The sequence below is a fragment of the Xiphophorus maculatus genome, chromosome 7 (genome assembly GCF_002775205.1).
Source record: "Xiphophorus maculatus strain JP 163 A chromosome 7, X_maculatus-5.0-male, whole genome shotgun sequence".
Taxonomy (NCBI): domain Eukaryota; kingdom Metazoa; phylum Chordata; class Actinopteri; order Cyprinodontiformes; family Poeciliidae; genus Xiphophorus; species Xiphophorus maculatus.
Genome location: NC_036449.1, coordinates 16,641,840 through 16,667,480, shown reverse-complemented (window position 1 = coordinate 16,667,480; position 25,641 = coordinate 16,641,840).

Sequence of the window (25,641 nt, the reverse complement as noted above, 5' to 3'; positions counted from 1 at the left end):
AAACAAACAGTTAAATGTCTAAGTAGTTCCTCAACCATTTAGACTTTAGAAAGCACCATTATTTTAGTGAAACATGAACTTCTGTTAAGAACTGAATCAAAATTTTTGCAGTTGGAGTTGGCCCGTATTCAACCCTCAGTGCTGTAGGTTGCAAAGAAAAATATTAAGTCAGCTCCTTGTAAGATGGTGTTGGAAAGCTTTGCTGCCAGACCATTACCGGATCACCTCTTGACACAGACAAGTTGTGCAGCCCAGATGTGTTGTTTCTGGATTGAGGCTCCTGTAGTCTTTTTAATGTTTGCAATTATTATAATTGCCATAATTCACCAAAATTATTTGCTGACATAAAACGCATTTCTTATTGTTAGAATAATTTTTTTAATGACCATAAGAGCAGCTTAGTTATTTTGATATTCTCTTGTGCTTTTACTGGAGAGACATGGTTATTTTATCCTCTTCCTAATTTAATGAAACATGCAATTCCTCACTGCCCTAAATATTTACTTAGCAGCACTAACTTTAATTCCACTGTGAAAAAAGGTCAGACTGAATACTAATGCTGCCAGGTTAAACAACTGGGTCGAAGGTGGTAGAATCAGCTATAAGTAGCATTGGTGTACATAGTTGAGCTGTTGGAAAAAACCAGAATCAATTGTAAACATTTGAGTCCTTTATTGTCATAGCCAATATACAGAAAGCAACGCCATGCATCTGTAAGCCGATTTAAATAGTTTGAAAGACACAAAATCCCAGAGAAAAGTCCTGGGGTCTCTACTATAAAACATGGCATTGGATCTGTACTAAAACTGCACATAAGCTCCAAAAGCCAAATACGAATAAACACCAGGAATCAATCTTCCCTTCATAAATCACAACTGCACCTCAACATTTATGGAAAAAGTCCTGCCTACACTTCCACATACAACCACAAGTGGTCTAATGCAAAGTATCTCGTGACTCTCACCTAAAAATGATCTAGTCTGCTTCTGATGAATGCATCTTGGGTGAGGTCCACCAGATCGGTCTGACAACCACACTCCACGATACTAAAGTTGTTCCTATTTTTTTACTAATAAATGACTTCTCTATAAAATACTACTATATTAGTTGTTTATGATGTAGTCAAGGGACAAAAGGAGACACTTAGCAAATTATTCCTTGAATATTCTGAATTAGTCCATTTTGGAATTTTCAGTCTCTGAAAAGTCTGGCATTTTAATGTGGAAATCATCAATCCAAATGTATAGTACATTTTATTTTACATCCTAAAAACACAAAAAATACAAAGTCATAAGATTCACCATACAGTCAACAACTGAGAAAACCAGTAACAAACATTACATTTCAAAGAGTGCAATGTTTTCTTTATTATGGTTCAAAAACAACTCTAAACAGATGGGGGTTTTAGTCTTTATTTAAAAGAACTTAGTGTTTCGACTGTTTTGCAGTTTTCTGGAAGTTTGTTCCAGATTTGTGGTGCATAGAAGTTGAATGCTGCACATGTAGAAACTCTGTACAAAGCAACTAAAACAAGAAATGAAAAGCCGCATTTGGATATTTTATATTTAGATTAATCTAATTTAGATTAACATTGTAGTAAAATTTGGAACGTTAATTGTGCATATTCAAAGGACAAGCCTGAGCAACTGTTTTCTCTATAAAGATACATCAGCGTAATTAGTGGTATCATTACAGTTCAGTGCTGTGCTTTGTCACACAGAGATGACAGGGAGGAAATGCTGGATTTCACCGAACGATTTAGAGAAGTGTTTCACGTCTTGAGCTGGACAATCGTTGGGAAATGAATTACATTCATCCGTGATTGATCTGTCCCACCTGTGATCGAGATACAAGGACGAGCCTTGCCTGAGACTCCTGCCTTGATCCTGACTTCCTACCTAACAGTATAGCATTTATGCTTAACTTTATAATCAGGGCTTTATTAATGCAATGCTTTTCTTCCGCCTAATAATGAAACAACACAAATAAAATAAATTGTGATCAATGGAGGCGAGCAGAGACAGATGAGGAGAGTGTCACACTGGGGATGATACCAATTTATCTCTTTAATGCATCTCCATGGGGTTCTCTCACTAAAGGATACAGATTACTGAGCCCCTTGTCTCAGAGGGAAATGCGTGAGAAGAATCCATAACACATACAGAGAAGGAAAGCTTTTCTTCTCCAATTGTATCATTCATGATTTGCAGTAACGCCATCATAAAACTTTGAAATCAACCTGGACCTATTTTCTAAACAGGAGGAAAATGCACAGTCTTGAAGTCACGAATATTGTGTAAGTCTGCAATTCAACAGAGAAGATACTAACAGCAGCTTCAAAATATCAAAATATGTATTTAAAGTTTTTTAGTTGATGGTTTCAAATGTTGAGTATCCGTGTTTGAGTGATTTAATATATGTTTTTCAGCTTGTTTATTTGCTTTCTTGGACTCAATTTGTATTATGTTGCTGTATATACACATCAGTATCCACAATATATGTATTAAACACAATCAGATTTTTGAAAAACAAACCAAATCACAAAGTCTGACTTGATAAAATGAGCAGCTTGGTTGTTTTTTTGTTTTTTTTAGCTCTTTCTACCAAGGATGAACCATAAAATCTGAGGCTATAAACAACCAAAGCTTTGCGGCTTGTTGTCAGAAATCAAACTGCTGCTGGATCCAGACAAGACAAAAAACACTCATGTAATAAATAAGGATTTCTGTGGCTTTGCACACAAACCAGAAGACAAAACTAACTGTGTCACAGTCTACCAGAGACCAATCAATCAAGTAATCTTTATTTGAAAACTTATCATGACAAGTCTACCAGAATGTGTTTTACAGAAAATAAAAACAGATGGACCGAAATAAAGAAACACAGCAAAATAGATCAAACTAAGTAAACAAGCAAACATAGCACAACAAAATATTATTACAATTCCAAATAAATCCAGTCATTTCTAGAGAGCAGCTGAGGAAACACTGGAAGTAAATATAAGGGAATACTTTGTCAAATTGTTAATAACTGTGATAAATGTAACAATACATAAACAGTTGACAAAGCTTCTTGTTTATTTTGTGTTAACAATCTAATCAGTCTCTTTCATAAGATTATTCAGTCTCATATCTATCAATAATCAATCTGGTATTATTTTCTATTAACTTGGAGCTCATGTTGCATATAAATTTTCCAGGTATAAATGCATTCACTAAGGTTTGCGCCTTACTGACAGAAATGGTTCAAGGCTGGGAGTCTCCTTCAAATGATAAAACAACAAATTAGCAGAAAAGTAAACTTTTCATTCAGATTTAGATATATATTGATATCACCTACAATGACCTTTACAAAGAAGAAAGGCATTACTTTATCTAATTTTGATGCAGACTCAGAGGCTAATGAGGAAACCAGATGATGTCATATATAGATATGCATTCATTCAATGGGCTTCATATTTCCTAAGCAATGGCATTTCAGGACGCCCAAGGTCAAATGCAGACAAGGCCGTAAATTGTTTTGTTTGATAGCCTGACTTTGGCTCAGCAGCAGGGGGGAGGCCCAGCCAATAAAAACGTAAAAGACTCACTGGCCAACAGTGGGGTTGACTCCCAGCATTGTTGTTTTTGTGACACTGAGATTCCCCCAGTGGAGGCGGGTTCATGGTGCACAACACTGTTATTGTCTGTCACTGGCATGCAGAGATCTGGACTTGAGGAAACCATGGCTGCCAAAGAGCTTTGTAGATGTCACAGAAGCAAACTCAAAGCTAATGCTTTTCCAAGTTGACATTGTTGTACTAACATCTCACAAAGTATGCAAATATAAACAGTTTGTATTATCTTTTACAGCTATTTTTATTTTGGTTTGCTTTAGGGCTTCACCGGACATTGTTATTCAGTGCAAACAAATTGCAAAATTGCCACAGAAAGATTGAAAACATGCATGAAAGGGAGTGGGTCTGAGCTGTAAATGTGTTGATTTTGGTTTTATGATTATGGTAAATGGGGGGCATAATGTCATGCCATGTGACATGAGTCAGGGTCATAAATGCTGACACCACAACCTCGATTTAAGTGTGTATGGTTCATTTTAGAATTTCTTTTGTCTAAACTTTATAAGAATTAAAATATTCCAAAAGGAAAAAATGACAACAAAGCTTATAAGTAAATCTTGGCGAATTTTCCCCTTTGATAATTCACATCTGCTTTTTGTAGCCACCTATTGCCATTTTGTTCCTTCATACTTCCATTTCATTTCCATTTTGAACTCTTCTACTTAACATAAGTATGTGATTAACTATGTATATAAATAATAACACAAAAAAATCTACATTTTCATACCTTATTGACATAAATTACTTTTTTGTCACTGTCTAATAAACATAAAACATTGTGACCATTAGCCCTGACATTATGTTATGTTAGATAATATTAAATAAAAATAATTCCAGAAGCCTCCTGCATGCCTTATTTTTAATCAGTCACATAAACATAATGTGTCAGGAGTTAACATTTTAAAAGGTCTTCTGTATCTAAAATTAGCAGTGTCTCCGTGTGTTCTTTCTAAACAATGCAGATACTTACATAAACTTGGAAATTTATAAAAGATAGTCAACAACTCTATGAAAGACAGTAACTGGAAATGAAAAGAATAAAAATGAAATGTTTTCTAATAACATATTCAATCTGCTGAAAGTTTTGCTCTCTGCCCTGCCTGATTAAACCACAAACATGTCTCTATATTTTCAAGAAGGTTGAGTTTTCTTCTGGCTTTATACTCCTCATTCAGAAGTAACCAGAGTATTGTTGTGAGAGTGATATGCCAGTGCTTGGTGTGATCAGATTTTTGTGTTTCTGTTAAATTGGTCACCAATCAGGACCATTCAAGGTAAAATAGATAAACAAAACGGGAATTTGCTGTGTATATAGATCTATATAAAAGGAGTGTCATTAGGCTTTCTAAGGATGATATGTAACTGTATAAATATTTGAAAGTAAGCCTGTTTTTTTCACAAGAGTTCAGTATGAAAACAAACAAACAAAAAAATCCCCAGATCCTTTATGTCTGCAGCGACTTCCACACATCTCAGCATACCGATGGTTTCACTGCGCTAGGCATTTCTCAGTGCTAATATCCTTTGCTGAGTAGATATTAACACGTGAACAAAGGGTGTTTTGGCTGAGCTGAAAAGGAGAGGGGGGCTGGAACTCCCCTGACAGACCTCCATGCAGACTCTCCCCAGACCACACCTCGCTCCTGAAGCCGCCCCCTCCACCGTCTTCACTACATCTGCTCCTCATTAACACTCTTATAATGAGCCATTGCACCTGAGGTAAATAAAATTGCGGTCTGGCTCTCTTTCTCATCAAAAAAAAAAAATAGAAAAAAAAAAAAAAATACTGTGCTGGAACTCTGTGTGCGCACAGGGTTTGGTCCTACAAGCGGCTTCGATGCCCCCTCAGGACACCACTAGCTTTTCTTCTTTATTTTCTGAAAGAGGACATTAAATGTGGTCAGTGGAGGAGCTACTGGCTACACATAAAACCCCCACAAGTTCCCCATTCACAGCCATGGCCACAAAGCAGATAATGAGTTCCATAAAACTGTCAGGGAGGAAGAATAAATGTGCATCGGATACACCGGCCGTAATTCAAACGTCACTCTGAGTGGCTAGAAAAATGGTGAAAAATGGTTTTCCCTTGGATCCAGCAGACATCACAGAAATAAAAGATGTTAAAACTGAAACAGGAAAACAGCATTGGCTTTCGCTGTTCTTTGCTCTGTGAATTTGCAGCTTTCGTTAACATCGAGTCGAATGGATCAAAATGTTTACAGAGCTATAACAGTTTCTCCTTAGCAAGCTACTCATTCACTGCAACGGCAGATAGCTGCCATTTCTGCAGAACCAAAGCTCCCTTTTGAAATATTCAACTGCTTGTTCTCACACTGTCACTCCCGTCATTATTCCTGATACTTGCTTAAAGACGTTAAGACTTAGATGAATTGCATTTGAAATTGCGTGCAATTTTATTATTGTAGCATTACCATAAGCGTGACATCCAAATAAAAATCCTCTGGGATCTGATTTAGTTGGACAAAAAGCAGAAGGCAACTTTAAACAATGGCGTTTTGACAAATGAACGTGACATGCAGGGGGGGAAAATAATTTGACAGGTGACAAATGTTGAGCTGTGATACAATCTGAAAATCAGGCCACCTGAAATATGACTCACTCTATTAAAATCACTCAGGAAGGATATTGAATAGTTCTTTAAAGACTTCAAATATCTGATAAGACATCTTTTTCATTTAATTGAATGTTTTATTTATGATTAGTACCACTGAGGCAAAAAAGGAGTTGATTCCAGCTGCTTGTGGTTATTAGTTTGGCACATCATGCATTTGTTTTGTGGGAAAACAATCCATCAATCTCATGAATAGTTGTATCTGTTCAGTAATATCATCACCAGTCCACACTGTAGGCAACATTCTGGTCCAATGAGATATACTGTCATCACTCTGTGCTGCAGATTCTTAGAAGTTTAGAATAAACTATCTGAGATGAAAGGTGAAAGAAGCCGAGATTGATTACTTAAAAAGTGCCTCCTGACAGAATAGATTTTAAAGAATATTACTTTATTTATGAATGTTAAATGGAAGTGATTAGTTACTTTGCCTCTCTTCAAAAGCGACTTTTTTATGTTAGTAATTACCAGATGGTTGCTGCAGACAGATCCAAGCTGAGCTGCGGCAAACAAAAAAAAAGAAAAAACAAATACAATGTGGAAGAGTACAAACAAATAAAATGGAAAAAAAACTGAATGGTTGCAGCAAAATGTCATCATGATGCCATTGAGGCACAGGATGAACTATCTTTTCTGCATATTTACTTTTAATACATGATGTAGTCCCTACAAAAAGCTTATAGTATCAAACTGAAAAACAGATTTTTTTTGTGGTGATTTTACACTTTGATGATTTTCATTAAAGTGGTTTTTAACATCTCATATCTGATGTTCCTGCTCAAAGAAATATTAACAGTGATTTATGACCACGTCCGAGCTGACTGCAACAGCCTGTTTCAATTTAATTCTCAGACTCGTTTCGATTCCAACACAAACACATGAGTCATGTACAGTGAATGTTGGTTATTTTCTTTCCCTCCAAGTTAAGAATCAGCTGCAAGTACTTGCCGAAGTACCCAAATATACTAAATAGGGAGTGGGGGGGGGAGTAGATAAGTAAAATGTATATTGATTATGGTGAAACAGAAACATTTAAGAATGACATTCATGCAAGGTAAAGGTTTCTTTTTTAAAAAACAACTACTGTACTTTTCTAATAGAAATAAAATTCTGATATGTGGTGCGGGGTTTCATAAGAATGGACAAGTACATAGTAACAAACAGCTGGGAGTGACACAAAGAAGCAGATTTCTATCATGATCCTTTGGTTGTTGTCTGTATGTGTGTGTGTGTGTGCGTGTGTGTGTGTGTGTGTGTGTGTACTTCCTCCTCTCACTCTGACCTGCCTTGTGTGCTGCTGATTACCTGTGAGGGTGGGGCTGCTCGCTCTGCTGCAACCACACCTGATTCCAATCAACTCATCAAGCCTGCAGCTCAAAGAGCCTGCTGGTTGGCTGCCACTCCTGTGGAAACCAGGCACATTCCGTGTTCCTTTTTACTTTCCCTTTTGTCTCCTTTGTGTTCCAGAATTTAAATCAGGGTTATTTTTATACCACTTTCCAGAAGTGCTTTAAACTGCACTTTGAAGCAGTTCAAAGTGCTTTCTACTATTAAAATATTATACAGTCACCAATTATGAAGCCAGCAATAAACATTACATTTTGTCAAACGCTGTCATCAAGCACATATGCATCAAATATATTGATCAATCTTCCAGTTATCATTAGTCAAAGGGACATTTAAGAGGTGGGTTTTTAGTCTTGATTTAAAGGAAATGTTCAGGAAACATCCCTCAAATGTTTGATGGAAATCTTGATGTTGTTGCCACACCCAGATGACAATCGTCACCTGAAATCCTGATCTCAACCACCTCACATCCTCTCTAGCATACACGAAGACTCATGAAAACGGGTTAAAAAAAAACAAGGCAGGGTTGTGTTAAAGTTTTTAGGGATTTTGTTTGGCAGTTATATACATTTTGTTATTTATCTGTTTTGTAGTTTATGTTCAGAAATGGAAAAATTGGAAGATGCACAAGAAGGAAAGTGTCTTGCATTACAGGATTGCTTTTCATTAAAACATATTAAAACTGATACTGAAGTAGGACATGAAGAAAATAGCACAACCGATAGAACAGTATTCAGAATAGCTATGTGCATCTTTGCAAAGGCTTTGTTTCTGCTATAGAAAGAAGTTTTGGCTTAATGTGCTGCAATGCACAAATATTTTATGGCTGTTTCAATGAAGATCTTCATACTTAGCATATGTGAAGAGCTTCACATATGGAGATTAAATAGTGCTGGAAATAAACACGTACCATGTGAAACAAGATGTCAGACACTGCAGTCTTTTTGCTTTTGACCATAGCAAAAACAAAAAGACTCAAGCCAGTGAAATGTACTAACAGGTTGTAACTGGTTTCTTTCAATGCTGTGGGATAGATCCTGATGCTGTGGTGCATCTTTAAAACATAAAGCAGCGATAGAATAGAATGTTTACCATGGAGATATTAAATATAGGCTAGCACAAACAGGTTGCTCATCAAGAAGTTGCAAAGATTGCTTGAATAACTCCTGCTGTTTGGGTTTCAGGAGACGTCACAGATTCTTCTGCCAAGTGATCAATCTGAACATCTAGAAGAATACACTGCGTCACTGATAATATTCAGACATGAGGGATAGAATGTCATTTAGTATTTTTCATACAACATGACAAAAAAGTCTGCAAAATACAATGTTGACTTTCTTCGATAGTAATATTAGTAAAAGACAAAATTTCATTCTAATCTTTCAGATTGATGCATGATAACAATCAGAGCTTCTCTTGCATAATGCCATTCATGACTGTCACATAAAACTAACTGCATCTGTCCCCAACTAATTATGCAATCAAATTGTGAGTGAACAAAAACCCTGACGTTTGCAGACAACAGTTTTGCAAATTTTAAACCATGTTTGTTACTGCTATTCTCTCTCTGTTCATCAAACTCTTTTTTGTTGGTTACACATGCTCTCTATCTAATTATCTTTAATGCATTAGTTTTCTTGTTTCTCCCACTTTTTGTTTGTTTTCCAAGAGCCGAGTGATATACTGTTCATGCATATATGCAACAAAGGAAAGCAGCTTCTTCGGGAGACCATAACTCATGGGCCTAAAGTTGGCCTTATTTACATTTTATACAATACAATCTTGATTTCTTGTTTTCTTGTTAAGCCATGTGTGTACATTTCATAAGAATGCATGCAGTTGGTAACCATGCAGAACTTTATTCTTTTTGTGGCCAGCAATGAACATTTACATTATTTAGACCTGTGTACCTGACTCTGTATACTTGAAAACATTGTTCCAGTTGAATTATTTTCATTCTATTTTATGTTTTTAGTGTTTGGTGGGATTATAAATGTCGTTCTTGGATAAAGCATTAACACCCCTTGAGCTTTTCTACATTTTGTCAACTTTTTATGAATAAAAATACATGCCTTTTATACTCAGCCTCCCTTGTATCACTTTGTAGAACCACTTTTCACTGTAATTACAGCAGTTGAACCTTTTGGGGTAAGTCTCAGCTGGCTTTAGCCATTCACAGACTAAATATTTTTGCCAATTTTTTATTTTGGAAATGGCTTAAGCTCAGGCTTAAGATGAAGAGCATCTGGAAATATCAATTTTCAACTCTTGAAACAGATCTATAATTTGATGTAAAACTTGAATTTTAGGCTTTTAGTCTCAGTTGTTTCATTATCCCTTTAGTAAAGCTTAGTATAGTCCTACAAGAAGGTGAACTTGTGCCTTGTTTCAATGGGAGATTCTAGTTTCTAACAGGTTTTCTTGTTAGATACACATTTGCAGTGTCCTCTAAATGATTTAAGAGGTCCATTGATTAGACAAAGATAAGTCATTCCAGGCAAGGTTGCTAACATGTTAGGAACAAAAGTAAATTTATGAAAAATACAGAGGTGATGTAATCTAATATAGCACTTTACTGAAGGGCTATTTCACAGTTTTAGTGACAATTGCTTAGCTCAAATTTAAAATTTAAGACACTTAGACTGGTAAAACCTAATAGAAGTATCCTTTGAAACAAGAGCTTAGGTTTTCAAAAAGTTCAATGGTTCAATGCCTGCTTTCAACAGGCATTGAACATACTTTTCATTGAGCTCCCATTTCCACATTAAAACTCTCTGGTATAATATTATTATCATAAATTTAATGTTACAAAACATTAGCTTTAAGCAGACAACTTTAGTGTAATTTATCTATAAAATGTGTCCCACATAGTGAACAGAATTACTAAAATACACAAACTTCTCTGAAATGTTGTAATTTATTGAATGTGACTGTATGTTGGGTTTTGTTAATGGGATTTGAAAAAAGTGCAGTAACATGTGCCATACTTTAAACACTAGATTCACTGACAGAAGATTTAAAAAACATTGTTGATTATTTAACTACTTATGACAGAGTAGTTAACTCCTAAAACAATAACTAGTTTCCACCCTACATGACATGTGGCTTCCTTTTAACAATAGTTTTCTTCAGGCCACTCCAAGATAAAGACCAAATTTGTGGAGTGCATGGATAAAGGTCCAGTTCCTCCAGAGTTACCTTGGGCCTCTTGGCTGCTTCTCTGATTAATGCTCTCCTTGCCAAGCCTGTGAGTTTGGGTGGACAGCAGATTTGCAATTGTGCATTTTCAGATGATGAATTGAACAGAGCTCTGTGAGATGTTACAACCTGGGGACATTGTTTTATAACTTATAACTTCTCTGACCAGTCTACTGTGTTCCTTGGTCTTTATGATGATTTTTGTTGCCTGATTTACTCTAACAAATCTCCGAGCCCTTCGTAGAAAAGAGATTTGTGCTTATTTTGTGCCTAAATTTAAAAATAAATAAATAAGTGGGGTGAATCCTTTTGCAAGGCACCATAGCATTCACAAAATATAAGGTGATGATTGAATCTCTTGAGTTTGTCTTCCTGCACTTCAGGAGCTGGAACATACAGTGAAAGTTTCGAAAGATTAATGAACGGACTGAAGTTTCAGAGACCCGAATGTTCTTTTTATGACTGGCTGTAGCAGGGAGCCGCTTGTTTCATTAGACCATCTTCATCATTTATGCACTGATGGGAACACAAGGTTTTGGGGTTACAGACTCTAAATGGTACTTTACTCATTCAGCCACAGGGCAAGACTAATGGAATCCACTGATCCCCACTGCTCCAAATGGTATCAGGAAAGAAAAACTGCAACCCAAACTCTGCTTAAGATTCTTTGCACAAATATTGCCAGAAGAAACACATTAAATATTTTATCTTTGAAATATTTGATGGCTATCAGTAAACTTCATAAATGTTCTCATAGATCCATAAAACATATCTTTTCACTTTGTTTGCATTTTCATCTGCAATGAATTCTTATTTCCACGGGCAATGAAAGAGAACTGTGAATGTTTTACGTATTTTATATTGATTGGGTGGGTCTATTTAATTCAATTGCTGCATATCGTTACTTGGAGGTGCTGTGAAAATCGTTTCAGAATCGATGGGCGGAAGCAAGCAAGACAAAAATAATTGACTGTTTTTCAAACTCCTGCAGGCAGCAGAATAACTAACCAAAAACAGCTCCCAGGGATGTCGGAAATTGGTTTTGCAAATCCTTCAGCAACACTTTACACTCAAGAAAAATGGTAATATAGAAATCCATTTCAAACTCTATGTGGAGATGAAGATTATTTTCTTTGCTCTTTGTTGCTTTTTTTCATGTTCTGACACTATTTGGATAGACATAGGTATGCTGATAGTTGGCTTCTTCTGAGAACACTTGAGGCATGTGGGCGTGTGTGTGTGTGTTTTTAATCTTAAATCTTTCAGGGCGTAGGAACCAGATGCAGTGAGGTGGAGCTCTCCCCCGCAGAGTGATCTCCCTGAGCGCCTGGAGGTCCACTTCCAATCTATTTGCTGTAATTGCCGTCAGAGTGTACACCTTGGAGTCTTCTAATTCCCTCTTTTATTTCAGCCACCATGAGGCAGACCATCTGTCCTTCTGCCCCCCATCCCTCGTCAGGCGTCAGGTCTCTCCGTAGTCTGCACAAAAACAAACAGGTTTAGATACATGCACACACTTAGAAACACAACAAACATACAGACATATTTTTGTCCACCTTTTGATGCAGCACACCTTTGTCCACTCCGTCTTGCATGACTGTAACTGAGAACACGTGTGTATGTTTTCACAGCGTGGAATGTGTGAGGATGCACACAGTGCTGTCACACAAGAGGTTTGTCAGCATATTGGAAGTAAAGAAGTACGTCCTATAATTTTTCTTCTATCAGTTCAATTTACCAGAATTTCTTCTAAAGGTGAAACATTTTTTTCTTTGGGATTTTTGATGAATCGAATTCAGTCACCAGTCACTCATTTCAAATGAAGGACATTTGTAAACTCCTTTACACCTCTGCACATGAGGCACTCATGTGACTGCGGATGATGTCATGTGATATTTACATATCAAATCCAGCTGCGTTCCTCCCCTTGAGCCTGTTCTCAATTGTGTATTTGTGTGAAGCAGCAAAAAAAGGAACTGCTTGTGTCTTGAAATGTTTCCCATAATTCATCTTGCTGAGTCGATCAAAAGTTTTCTCAACTTTTTAAAAAATCTGTGGCAAGCATAGACATCAGGTTAGGTTCAAGTAATCACTATGTTTTCATTCTAGTCTAACTCAAAATTTCCCAATTATGCCAAAAACATCAAAAATGCTAATTCTTAAAAAGTGTTTTAAATAATTATTTTTTCAGTGAAGAATTTGCCATTTTGGATCATATCGTTGTACGTCTTTCAGATTTTGACCTGGTGATAATTAAATGCTGTCAAGATTCATTAAAATTAAGTAGAGCTCATAAGCACATGGAGGACGCTCTGAAGCAGATCCTTACAAGGCATTGAAGGTGTTCTAACAGGGTTTACAAATTGTTTGTATGCACAATTTGAATGGATTGAGGTTTTTTCATTGTTTGTGTAACGAAGAGTTGTCAACACATCTTCATTAGTTCACTGTCAACAGGATTAGGTTACTTTGAATAACTACCGTATTTTCCGCACTATAAGGCGCACCTAAAAACCTTCAATTTTCTCAAAAGCCGAGAGTGCGCCTTATAATCCGGTGCGCCTTATATATGGACCAATATTGAGCCATAACAGGTCTCACAACTACGGTAAGCAGCCGCCGACTTCATTTTCCCCTGTAGAAGAAGAAGCGCGCGGTGCACGCTGGGTTTTGTGTACAGACCCCAAAATGGCTCCTATTAAGAGACACGCTTACGACGCAGAATTTAAGCTCAAGCCGATCAGTCATGCAGTACAACACGGGAATAGAGCAGCAGCGAGAGAATTTAACATGAACGAATCAATGGTGCGGAAGTGGATATATATTGTGATTGCACTAACGTTTGATTTACCGTAACAGTATCAGACTGTTTTTTACGTGTTTATTGAATCGAGGAAAAGTTCCCCTCCACTATATGTTATACCTTGAAGTTGTTAAAAGATAACCTGTGTCACGAAAATACCACGTCACTTACTTTACCTCGGGGAAAATAATAAAACAGCTGTTTATTCATTTTGGGAATGAACGGAGTTTTCAGAACGCTGGTTTGTAATCTATTAATAAAGTTTGACTGACCTATCTGACTATTTTGTCGACATTCCCTTTAGCGCAGTTCCATCTAATGGATGCATAACGTAACCCCAGCCTCTACTGTAGCGTCTATTCTATGCTCCTTATAATGCTGTGCGCCTTATAGTGCGGAAAATACGGTACTTCTTTTTTTATTGAAAATAAAATTACATCACTACAATAGGGTGTCAGGCTTATAGCACTCACAGTTGCATCCTAGGTTCATAATAATAGTTTTAACTTACTTTGTCAGACAAAGTCTCATTAAACGGTGGCAGGATAGTGCTGCACAAAATTGGTTTTAATTGAAAAGTAGTAGATGTTTAATATCCAGATCTTGTTTAACCTTTCCCATTAAAAACCTACCACTTTTTCCTAAATTCTCACTCAAAAGCTCAAAAAAAAAAAGAAACAAATCTCACATTTAGCTTTCATTATTTCCGTCAAGTCATTCAAAAGGCTCAGCAGCAAAACATTGTTCTGCTCAGACAAACAATATTAATTAGAAGAAATGCTGGCGGAGGCTTTCCTGTGCTGACATTTTCTGTGTCTATCTCACTGCGTCTTTGTTTGTGGTTTTCTACACTGCAGCCATGCTGTCTGGGGTTTGCAACTGATTTAAATACCATCCCATCTCATTAACATGCACAGATAGAACTGCGAGGGCCAATTACATTCATCTTGTCATGTGGCTGGGCTTCCAAGTCGTTAATATTTTATGGCAACACGCTCCCCCAGCCACAGCAGCAACACACCAGTGCTCTTACATTATTCCACAGCTCAGGACGTGAGATCAGAAACATCCGCCTGAATACACGTTCCTCTAGGTCATGACAACATACGCATGAAAAATGAGACGAAGAGGCAAATAGCGAAACACTACATATAGATATTGTAGCTGATCATTATCAGACAAACAAACCTGCAAATTAATCTAAAGTTTTATTATTATGATTTCAATATTTGTGGTGATATCATTATTTTGTAATCAGTTAGGAGCCATTTCTAAATAAGTGATGATTCAGGATGGTGCTCCTGAAGTGCAAAAGACAACAACATGTGCAAAAGCATAAGAAAATATTGTTTAATGTTGCTAAAATAGTTTGTTTAGTTACTACAACATGTAACTGAACATTATGCTTATTATTAAATACTTTTAGAATCCCTAAAACATCACTATGTCTTATGTTGCATGTTTTGCATGTAAGCACTGTTTTGTTTTTCCTTTACTTTTTTATTTTAGCTGATCTTACTGGTGACAATCAAGAGAAGTTTTCATGTAATAAATCTTGGGTAGTCAGTGCACTGAAAAAATGGACCAACTTAAAAAAAAATCACTAATTTATTACAACTAACTTTATTAGTTTTGCTCAAGCTATAATTCTGATTTGAATTACTCTGAAATCAAAAATATAGCTTGAACAAAACAATAAAATGAGATATAATAAATTACAGTATTTTTGTAAAATGGCTTAAAGAAGCTTTTTTGTTTAACATTCTGCTGCATCTGTTATTCTGAACGTTTAGGCTTTTTTGTTTTCTTTGTACCATTTGTTGTTAAATGTGCTTTATAAGAGGATTGGATTTGAGAGAATCTTCCATTTTTATTTTCACCAGTGGTTGAAAAAAATTACAGGTTTAAACAGTTTTTATCTTCCTATAGAGAGGATGCACATGTAAGAGTCTAACCAGTATTATTGAAGAATGTTGCTATTGGCTGTTGCTAACTGATGTCATAACTAATTTGCATGTGAGTGTAGTGGATGCTGTAGAGAAGAGGAAATATGTAAAGAGCAACATTTTAATTTAAGTTGAGAAGGATCAACAGTAGCTGTACTTTGCCTCCTCCCATAGCAAAAAAGACAGGCAGTATTTATTTTGCAAGTTACTGCAGCTATTGAGGAAGAATAAACATCTATCTAATTGATGTTATGTATTTATGTATTTTTAACACTTATCAGTGTTTTAAAAATTTTACTTGAAAATAAAACTATTAAAAATAACCTATATCTCCAACATGCAGATTTAAGTTATTATAAAAAAGAAACCCACAAATGAAGTTGTGTCATATAATCAAAATAAATGCTTGACTTCAACTTGCTCTTCTTCAAATTAGAGCTGCTGAGTATGTTATGATCTATTTTCACCTGGACATTCTGTCACTTCCTCTGTTCACGTTTTAGGAATATCTGTCTTATTGATTGAACATGATCTGGAAAATTTCCGCAGTGTTTCCTTCTTGTCTGATCCACTGAACATCATTCTTGTTTTGAAACTCAGAAAGTGCTGAGTGAAAGAACTAGTCTGAACAAGTTTAAACTCCTTCAAAAATGAACATTTAATCATGGTGAACAAATGAAAACAGCTGTACAAATAAAGCCTTACTGATTTTTTTTGTTACAGACAGCAGAGTTTCGTCTTTGTCCACATCAATGTTAGTGCTAGTTTGACATCAAAACAGCTCAAGCACATATGAATCAGATAAGCAAACATTAGTTAAAAAAGTAAAAGTTTTATTTTGGTATAAACCAAACTATTAGTTGATATTTAAAGAAATACATTTGGTTATATTTAAATACCGGCTTTCCTTCTCATTTTTAAAGTTGTCAAATCTGAAGACAAATGACATGTCCACGCCTTTGAAAAGAATTGTTTTTCCCACACACAAAGACAAAGATTTATGCAACAGCTGCTTCAGCCTTTCAGTTATGTGCCTGATGAACTGAGGGAAATATGAGCACAATAATCCCGGAAAAAAAAAAATCTATAGCCGAGCTCCTGTAATTCCTTTAATGACTTCTCTAATGAAAGTAGCCAGTCTTCAGAACAATGGCCACAGTTTGTGCCTCAACCGTGCAGAGCGAGGATGGCTTGAGGAGACAAGCCCGGCCCATTTTCTGACTGGTAGCAGCAGTCTACAACGACTCGCCTTCTGGCTCTGTGGTGGTACATGCCAAGATTGATGTGTGTTCCTGACAATGGCTATTTATATAGTGAGATGCTGCTTGGCAATGTGAGAGGGGGGAAAGTCACTTAGCTGAGCAATTTCCTCACACAGCGTAGCCCTTTCGTTTCATTTTACCAGCACAAATCATATTTTAGACAAACTGCTTGGCTTTAAACTATAAAGAGTTGTGCTTTATTGTATCACAGATTGTGTTTGACAGTAAAATCAGGGGGAAAATAAATCCATTCCTCTGAGTTGTTAAACAATGCAATAAAGAACAAATCACTGGGCATATTATTGTTGTAAATTATCATTGTGTGGCTGACTTACACTTTAACATTAATCTGAACGCTAAATACTTTTATATGAATTTTATGACAAAAATATGTTTTAATCACATTAATATCCGATTGTTAAACTCATGTGCTCGAGTTAGTAAATTGAATTAATTTGCAAAATAATGGTTAGCGTTATCTTAAAACACTGAGTCTCATGTCCAGACTAACACTTCACATAGGTTCCATGGTAAAACATGGTGGTGGCAGCATCATACTGTGGTGCTGCTTTTATTGAGCAGAAATGGAAATTAACATTGTGTTTGTGAGTTAAAATTCAGAATTTATATAAAAAAATAGTGTTTAAAATCAGTATCACACAGTTATACTTATATGCTTGAATCACTAAATTGTGTCAAATATGAAAAAGAAAATGTCTTTACACTGTGATACTACGCATGTCTGCCATGTCATGTAGAGTTTCAGCGCACTTTGGTTTTTATAAGCACATGCATGATTGAACATAAACACAGAGAGAATATTAATTACAAAACATTGCATTTCACTTCAAAATGAACTCAATTTCTGTTGTTGGAGTGGTTGAATACAATCAGATTTTCGCAGCAGCAACCTCTTCTGTTCAAAGTAAGAACTGCAGTGAGTGTTTAGTACCTGGAGTGAAGGCATAAACATCAAAGGGACGGTCTTCACGTTTGATCTCTACTGAGATATCTATTTTTTGAAGAGACACCTAGACACCCTTCTCCATCTCACCCAAACATGGACCGACTACCAATGGTGGTGGCAGCATCATCCTGTGGGGATGGTTTTCTTTATCAAAACTGTGGAAGCTGGTGAGAGTGAATGAGGAGGATAATATGGTTTAACACTTTTAGTAGCAGAAAAAGACTCAAGACCAGGTTAGAGATTTACCTTCCAGTAGAATGATGATAACCATTTAGACCGAGGTGCTGTACAAAAAACCAGCAAAGAACAGGAGAATATGTACAATAGACAAGGTTTATTCACACAGTTTTTATGTGTTTTTATTCTTACTTTCCTTGACTAAACTTTCCAGATTTCTCAGTCTGTTTTTATGTTAATTTTAGCAAGCTTTAAATATACAACAGGCAGAAATCCTAAACAGGATGGTAGAAAGGGCACAAAAAAGAGACAAGGGAGGATAGAAGGAAGGGGGGAAGGTGAAAAAGAGGGAAAGAAGATAGGACACATGGCAGAAAAACCTCTAAAAAGAAAGAAGCAAAACATGACAAAGGAAGGAAAGACAAGAGAAAGGGACTTAGTACATGAAATGAAAGAAGGAAGGACACAAAGAGGAAAACAAAGGAAGGAAGCAAAGATCAAAGACAAATATTAATGATAAAAAGAGTAAAACACAGAAGGACAGTTGTAAAGAATGGACATAGGTCACAAGGAAGGAAGACAGTGCAAAAGAAAGGAAGGAATTTACTCAAAGTAGGACAGGGGTGCCCAAATCTAGTCATGTAGAGCTACCTGGAACATGAGAGGATGTTGTTTTCACACAGGTCATCCTGCTTTCACAGCCCACAACCAAATGGTATGATACAGATGCCCATTGTCTTCCAGTCCACAGGTTGTCAGGCCAAACTTTGATGTCAGTAGAATGTGACTCTTTTATGTGATGCTGTGTGGAATCCTCCAAGACTCAACTGTTGCGATTTGCTTCTGGATTGTACACCAATCCCCCATTTAGGAAAGGGAAAGACTTTGTGGTACTTTACATATTCTGTATTTCCTCTAAGAAGAAAGATTGTATCTTGCAGACACTGTTGTGCTTGGTCTCTCCCTCTTTTCTATTTTTAAACTTGCACTAACATCCTGCATCTTTTAGATGCATCCCTTCTCCATCACAGCTGAATAAAATATATTGTATTTTCCAGACTACAAGTTGCTGTTTTTTTCGTAGTTTGGCTGGTCTTGTGACTTATAGTCAGGTGTGACTTAAATAAAAAAAATTCCACGCCATAATGCATTTTTTAACTGATTTGACTTATACTATAAAGCAACATATAATCTGAAAAATACAGTACACATTCTGTATTTTCCGTAATGTACAATATTACATGGAGTCACACTTTAATCAGCCATATGAGTCATCTGTGTTGAAGGACTAAAGCTAAATGCTGTAAGACGGCTCTCCCGGACTGAACTCGGGCACTCCTGTCTTGACATATTATAATAAAAAGTCTGGAAAGAAAATGTTTTTACTGAACCTGGACAATTAAATGTGAACTTTTCCAGAAATATGTGGGAATCCCATATATAACAAAACAGACATAAACAGGACAAAGACGCACAAGGCAGTTAGAACCAATATAAAAACAAGTTAAATTGAGTACTATATAGAATGAAAACTAGACTTGGTTAGACTATCAGTTTAACCATATTTAGTCATCATCATTTGTCTTTATATGGACTACTTACCTTATTTACTACATATGTCTTAGAAACAAGGAAGGAATAATAATTAATTCAAATAATTTTGCTTTATGAAGAAAAGGGCAAATGCATATATTCTTTTATTTCCAATATGGCCTTTAATTATAAACTTGTTTTTCAAATTTTTCAGAACCAAAGTGTCCACAGCAGCTGCAGTAGAATGGCAGCGTCAGTGTGTAAGACACACTTGAGAACAAATTAAAACACATAACTGAGTAATAAATTCGAAATCTTCTGAACATTACTCATGTCTCTTATCTGTTGTCCAACATTCCTCATATATCATTTCTCAAACAGTCAGAATTACTGAGGCGTGAGGTCTAAGCGGCTCCACGTTTTGCATATCAACCATCTTCCTGCTGACAAATGTTGGCTTTAATAAAACCAGCGAACAGAGACGGGAACGGGAGTAGCGTCCAACAAGCTGGGACTGATGCTGAGAAAATTTAGCAGGAAATGAAAAGTAGAATTGTCTTGGGGGAGGAATATCAAAAATCCTCATAATCATTTGTCACATTGTGATCCATATCAGTGAAGCTCAAGCAACGTATCTGTTGCAAACACGGCTTGCTGTCTGAGAACTTTTCCAGGTTTTGACTGCTGCGGACATTTTGCTTTAACCCCAGACATCTACTGCTGTAAACTGAAGCAAAGCTGGAAAGCAACAAATCACTTTGGATCCTTTGTTTTATCAGGAAAATGTAGATTGATTAGTGCACTACAGCACTTTATACTGGATAACTAATGAAGCTAGAATCATCACAACTATCCATGGACTTTGATTGTGTAAAGCAGAACAAAATGTTTATAATAGAGCTCAGAAGTGTTTATAGCTTAATCAGGAACAAAATGCTCGATTCAGTTGGGGCCTTTCAAAGGAAATGAGACATATAGCGCAACCAAAGTATTTCAGCATGTTAAACTTTTCATTGTAAAGAACAAAAAGGACCCATTCTGTAGACTTTCCTCTATCTTTTAGTGTTAGGTGCCTTCATTTGAAAGAAAGGAAGGAAGGGGGGAAGGGAAGGGGAAAGAAAGAAAGAAAAGAAGGAAGAAAAAAGAAAGGAAGGAAAGAAAGACAGATGAAAACTTTTAAAGAATAAAGAACAAGTGAAGAGGTAGAAGAAAAGGAAGAAAACAAGGAAAGAAGGAAAGAAAAGGGAATAAATTTTGGAGACAAGAAGGAAGGGAGGAAGGTACATGAGAAATAAAAAAGTGAGAAAGGTAGGAAACAAGAAAGGAAGGAAAGAGGGAATGTATGATGGAAAGAAAAAAAGACAGAAGAAGGGAAGGAAGGAATGAAGCAAGCAAAGTAGAACACAAGGAAAGAAAGAACGGAAGAAGAGCAGTAAGATACAAGGAATGAAGGAAACGAGGAGGGTAAAAAGAAGAAAGAAAGGGAGGTAGGATCTCAGGAACGAAAGAATTATGGGATTGAAGTAGGACACAAGGAAGAAAGGAAGGATGCAAGGTTAGGAGGAACAAAAGAAAGAAGGGAAGGTAGGAATTACGCCAAAAAAAGGAGCTAGGAAAGATCTTATGGGGCATAAAGTCTGGAAATAAAAATATGTTTTTATACGCTCACTTTTCTTTTTTTCTGTACTTATTCAAATCTGGAAAATAATGCAATGGTTTTCTGTAATACCAAGAGTTACTTTGACTTTGTACTTGCCAGCTCTCCATTTTTAATTGCCATAATACAATCAACTGTGTTTGGGCTGCCATCTGTTTACCTGCTGCATGAAAACAGCTCCAGCACGATGCCCATAGATAACTCCCACAGTGAGAAGCAACAACAGCCTGAGAGCATGCTTAGAAAAAAAAATATGAAAAACATATCCTGTGAAGATGAGAATGTATCATGTTGACAAGTCAGAAAAACTTAAAATCAGGGCAGATGCAATGAGGGCATAGTTTTGTTTCTCTGTTCTTTTTAGCTCAGTTTCCAGGCAGGGAGGATGTGGAAGAGTCCATGATGGGAAAGAAAATTCAATTTAATAATTTCTTCTCTCTCCAGCTGAGATGGAGGGACAGGCTGCCAGGCTGATGAGCCAGGCACTCCTCCGACTGGTTTCTGACCAACCAGGGAACCAGGATCACTTAATTCACAGCATGAATTATAAACATTCTCTAATTAACGCACTATTTGCATGTAATTCTGGCTCTGTCTGAGTAGAAAACATGTTGCCTCTCGGACATGCATGCTGCTCTTGGCAACAAAATGTAAGCATTTCTAATCAAATACATTTTGAGCTGTTTTCCATGCAGAATGTAACTGTCCCCCCTCTTGTGGCTTGTTATTTTGGTGTCTATGGACCCTCTGAATAAGTTTTAAACTGGATTCATTGTTCATGTTCATTCTCCAACACGCCTGGCTCGGGAAAAGACGATTGTTGTGGTTTCACTTTAATTGCTCCATCTGTACAGAACCCATTGGGACGCTGGAGCAGATATTTTCCCACACTCGGACCGAGTGGATAACTTCCACACGGACTTAGAGCAGGACTACTATTGCAGCAGGGCACTTCATTAAAGAGAAGAACACACCAAGAGAGGAACCCAGAGCTTGAGGTTGCGTAATCAGACCTCTCGAGCAGATGAATCATGGCGCAGTACGCCGGAGCCGACTGCTACATTTACTTAAAGGATGTTTCCATCACAGCAGTGTCATCTGGAATCTGTTCCCCGATACCTCTGCTCCATTCCAAACCAATTAGCACTTGATGGTCTGCGTGAAAGCGCTTTCCACTTCACTGAAAACTAATCTAAATAGTGAATGCTGGGCCAACAAGCACATCTTTGAGTTGAAACGGTAGGATTTTCAAAGTGAAGTCCATGCATGTATATCAAGTATGTGATTTTGAATTTTTTTTTTTCTTTTTCTACCTGTTAACTGTATGAATAACTGGTATTTCTAAAGATTTTTGAGCTATGAGAATGAACAAATGAACCATGTGAATATTAAGAGCATGTCTGATTTCTGTTTTTATTTGAAACCTTTCATGCTTACTGATAACAACTGAAAGTAACTACGCCACCAAACTGATTGTGATCCAGTTCCTTGTTTGGCTCAGAATGCAGCCCCAAGTTTGCATACAAAGATATGCATCTTTTATCTTTATATAAGAAACTTGGATCAAACAAAATGAGAAAAACCTTACTTTTACGCATGTGCTGTGTAGAATCATTTTTAGTGCTTTCTGTGTTTAGTTTTCTGCGTAGTGTTTTTTTTTTAAATAAAGAACATATTCAGTCATATTCATAATTATATTATTTATTTATCCTTAAAAAATGCAATCATCTTGATTTTAAATTACAGAATCTGATATATTTTTTCTGCTTGTAGAAAAATTCTCACTTTTAAAAGTGTGAAGTCAACCCACATTTATTGTCTTCCTTTCTTTCTTTTTTTCTGCATTACCCTCTAAAGCAGGGGTCCCCAAACTTTCTCCTGTGAGGGCCACATAACTTGTCCCTTCTCTGATGGGGGGTCGGGGTCAGTTTGTAACAGAAAAAGTGTGACGATTGTAAGAGTACTAAACATAAAAATGTATTGTTTTTCAGAAAGCACAATCAAATAACCTTTTCTGGATTCTTCAGAGAACAAAAGTCAGGAAATAACACTATTTATGAAATAAATAATAACCAAATAACACTGGGTTCTCCACATAAAAAAAGGGTTAGGGTCAATTATATGCATGTATAAAATAGTTACTAACTAGTAGTTAATAATAAATAAAGTTCATTACTAAGGAACATTTATTTTATTGAAAAAGTCCAACTTATCAAACAAAATGCACATATATGAAATACTCTGGTATTGTTCAGGGGGCCGGACCAAATGTGGAGGCGGGCCGCATCTGGCCCGCGGGCCGTAGTTTGGGGACCACTGCTCTAAAGTAACATTATATTCCAGGTATAACTAAATTAGGCAGCTCTATAAAAAGAATTACAGTAGTTTTGGATACGGTGGTCTCTAGCCTTGCCGCTTTTCTACGCAAGTACTCAATTCTCATCTCCCTTCAGTGCTCCATCTGGGATTTCACCCATTGAGCTTGATTTCTCTTCTGGAGTTTCAACCAGGCCAATCAGCAAACAGAAGGAGTTGTGAACAATGATGTTGATTTCCTTCGCAGTGAATTAAAGTTGTTTACAACATGCAAAATTTACATATGTAACAGTCAAGCATCAGTGATTGGGTAAAATTAAAAAAATTAACAGTCCACAATTTCAGCAAGGACTCATTTCTCAATAGCTGAGGGTCCAGACCTGTGTGAATAAAGCATAGAATAAGGGCCTGGTTTTTACCAGGCTTGGTTGTCTTATTCAGAGTTAATTTTTCCTCTAATAGGTTTCCAAGTTATTGAAGGGTCAGGAGCATACAATTGTCCAAAAATCCTCAGTAAGCTGCAGCTTTAAGAATTCTTTTCACTGAAACTAATAGTCTGAAACAAACTCCTAAAAAAACAGCCTCTCACCCTAATTCCTATGCTACCAAGCTCTAAACTAGACACAAACCCAGACCTGCCTACTGGATTAGAAGACAATTTGTCCCTCCAGAAAACAAGGCTCGACTGCAACAGATCTTGGTCGCAGTGTACTTCTCAGAGCTGCATCTGACCACTTGATGATATAACACCTGGATGCATCTGCTCCAGCCCGCAGACACATTAAGTGAGGATTCCTACACACTTTTCTTTAACTAATTTGAGGTTACATGATGGTTGGAGATCTGTAACATCTAACTCTGATCCTGCTCTGTGTTTTTATGTTACCTACCTTTGGTGCTCGATTTTATACTCCTCAATTGGAGGGGATGGCAAAACTTATACCAATAGAGTTTATGTCACTAAATTGTTTTTCATACATGAAATAAAGTGAATACAAGAAAAATGGAGAGGAGAGTCAGTGCTCTCTATATGACAGTGAATGTATTTAAGTTATGTGTGATTATATAGGAAACAAGGAAACAATCTGAAACTAATTCAGATTCTTTAAGAAAGAAATGAAAACAAAAGGCAGCAAAATAAAAAGAGCAACCAGACAGATAATATTTTGCTTATAAACCATTTATATCAAACTATAACAAAGCTAAACTCTTGTTTGGTTTGTTGCTGTTGTTTCATCAGTGTTTTGAAATTTGCCACACTGTCTTTACTCTGTCTGCTTTCCATCGAGCCTTTAAAAAAAAGATATAGGAAGTAAACTGACATGTATAGGCAGAGCTTCATAGACCACAGGCTATATCTTCTAAGCACTATATGTGTAACATAAGACGCAAGAGGGGAAACATATAAACAGAATTTGCTCCAGTTTATTTTTCCTATTCATCAAAGTGAAATATCTCCTGGTGCTTAGAAATAAAACTATGTTTTAAGAAACGAAAATGGTGCTCATTTACGGGTTAATTTAGTCATTTATGTGATGAAAATTAATGGGTTTGCAAGAGGAGATTTGTGTTTAAAATCACACTTTAGATACTGCAGCAGTTTATTGTTTGACTTTGTGACTGTTTAGACGTCTGCCTGATGTGGAAAATGTGGAAGAGAGTTCTCTGATCATATGAGAACTAAACAAAACACTTTGGCCCACATTAAAATATAATGTTTGGCAGAAAAGCAATGCTGCATTTCAACCTGAAGACACCATCCCCACAGTTTAACATGGTGGTGGCAGCATCATGCTGGTGAGTTGTTGTTTTTTTTTGTGGGTACAAAAAAATAGTTCGGGGCTAAAAGTTGTCAAATACATGACAACTTTAATCTAACTAAGAATCTCTGGTAAAACTTGAACATTTATGTTAATAAACTTCACTTTTATCAGTGTGACTGAGGTTAAGTTGTTTTGCAAATAGTTATCAGACTATCTCTAGATATTGAAGGGCAGTAAAAATATACCCCAAAAGTTTAATTGCAGTAAAAAATTATTCTGAATAAGTTCAGAAGGGTTAAATACAAATGAATATATAACACACTTTTGCATTTTTTGCCCATATTGCTATTACTTGAATACCACTTTATGTTGGGTTATTAATGAAATCACAATAAAACACATTGACATTTGTGACTACAAGATG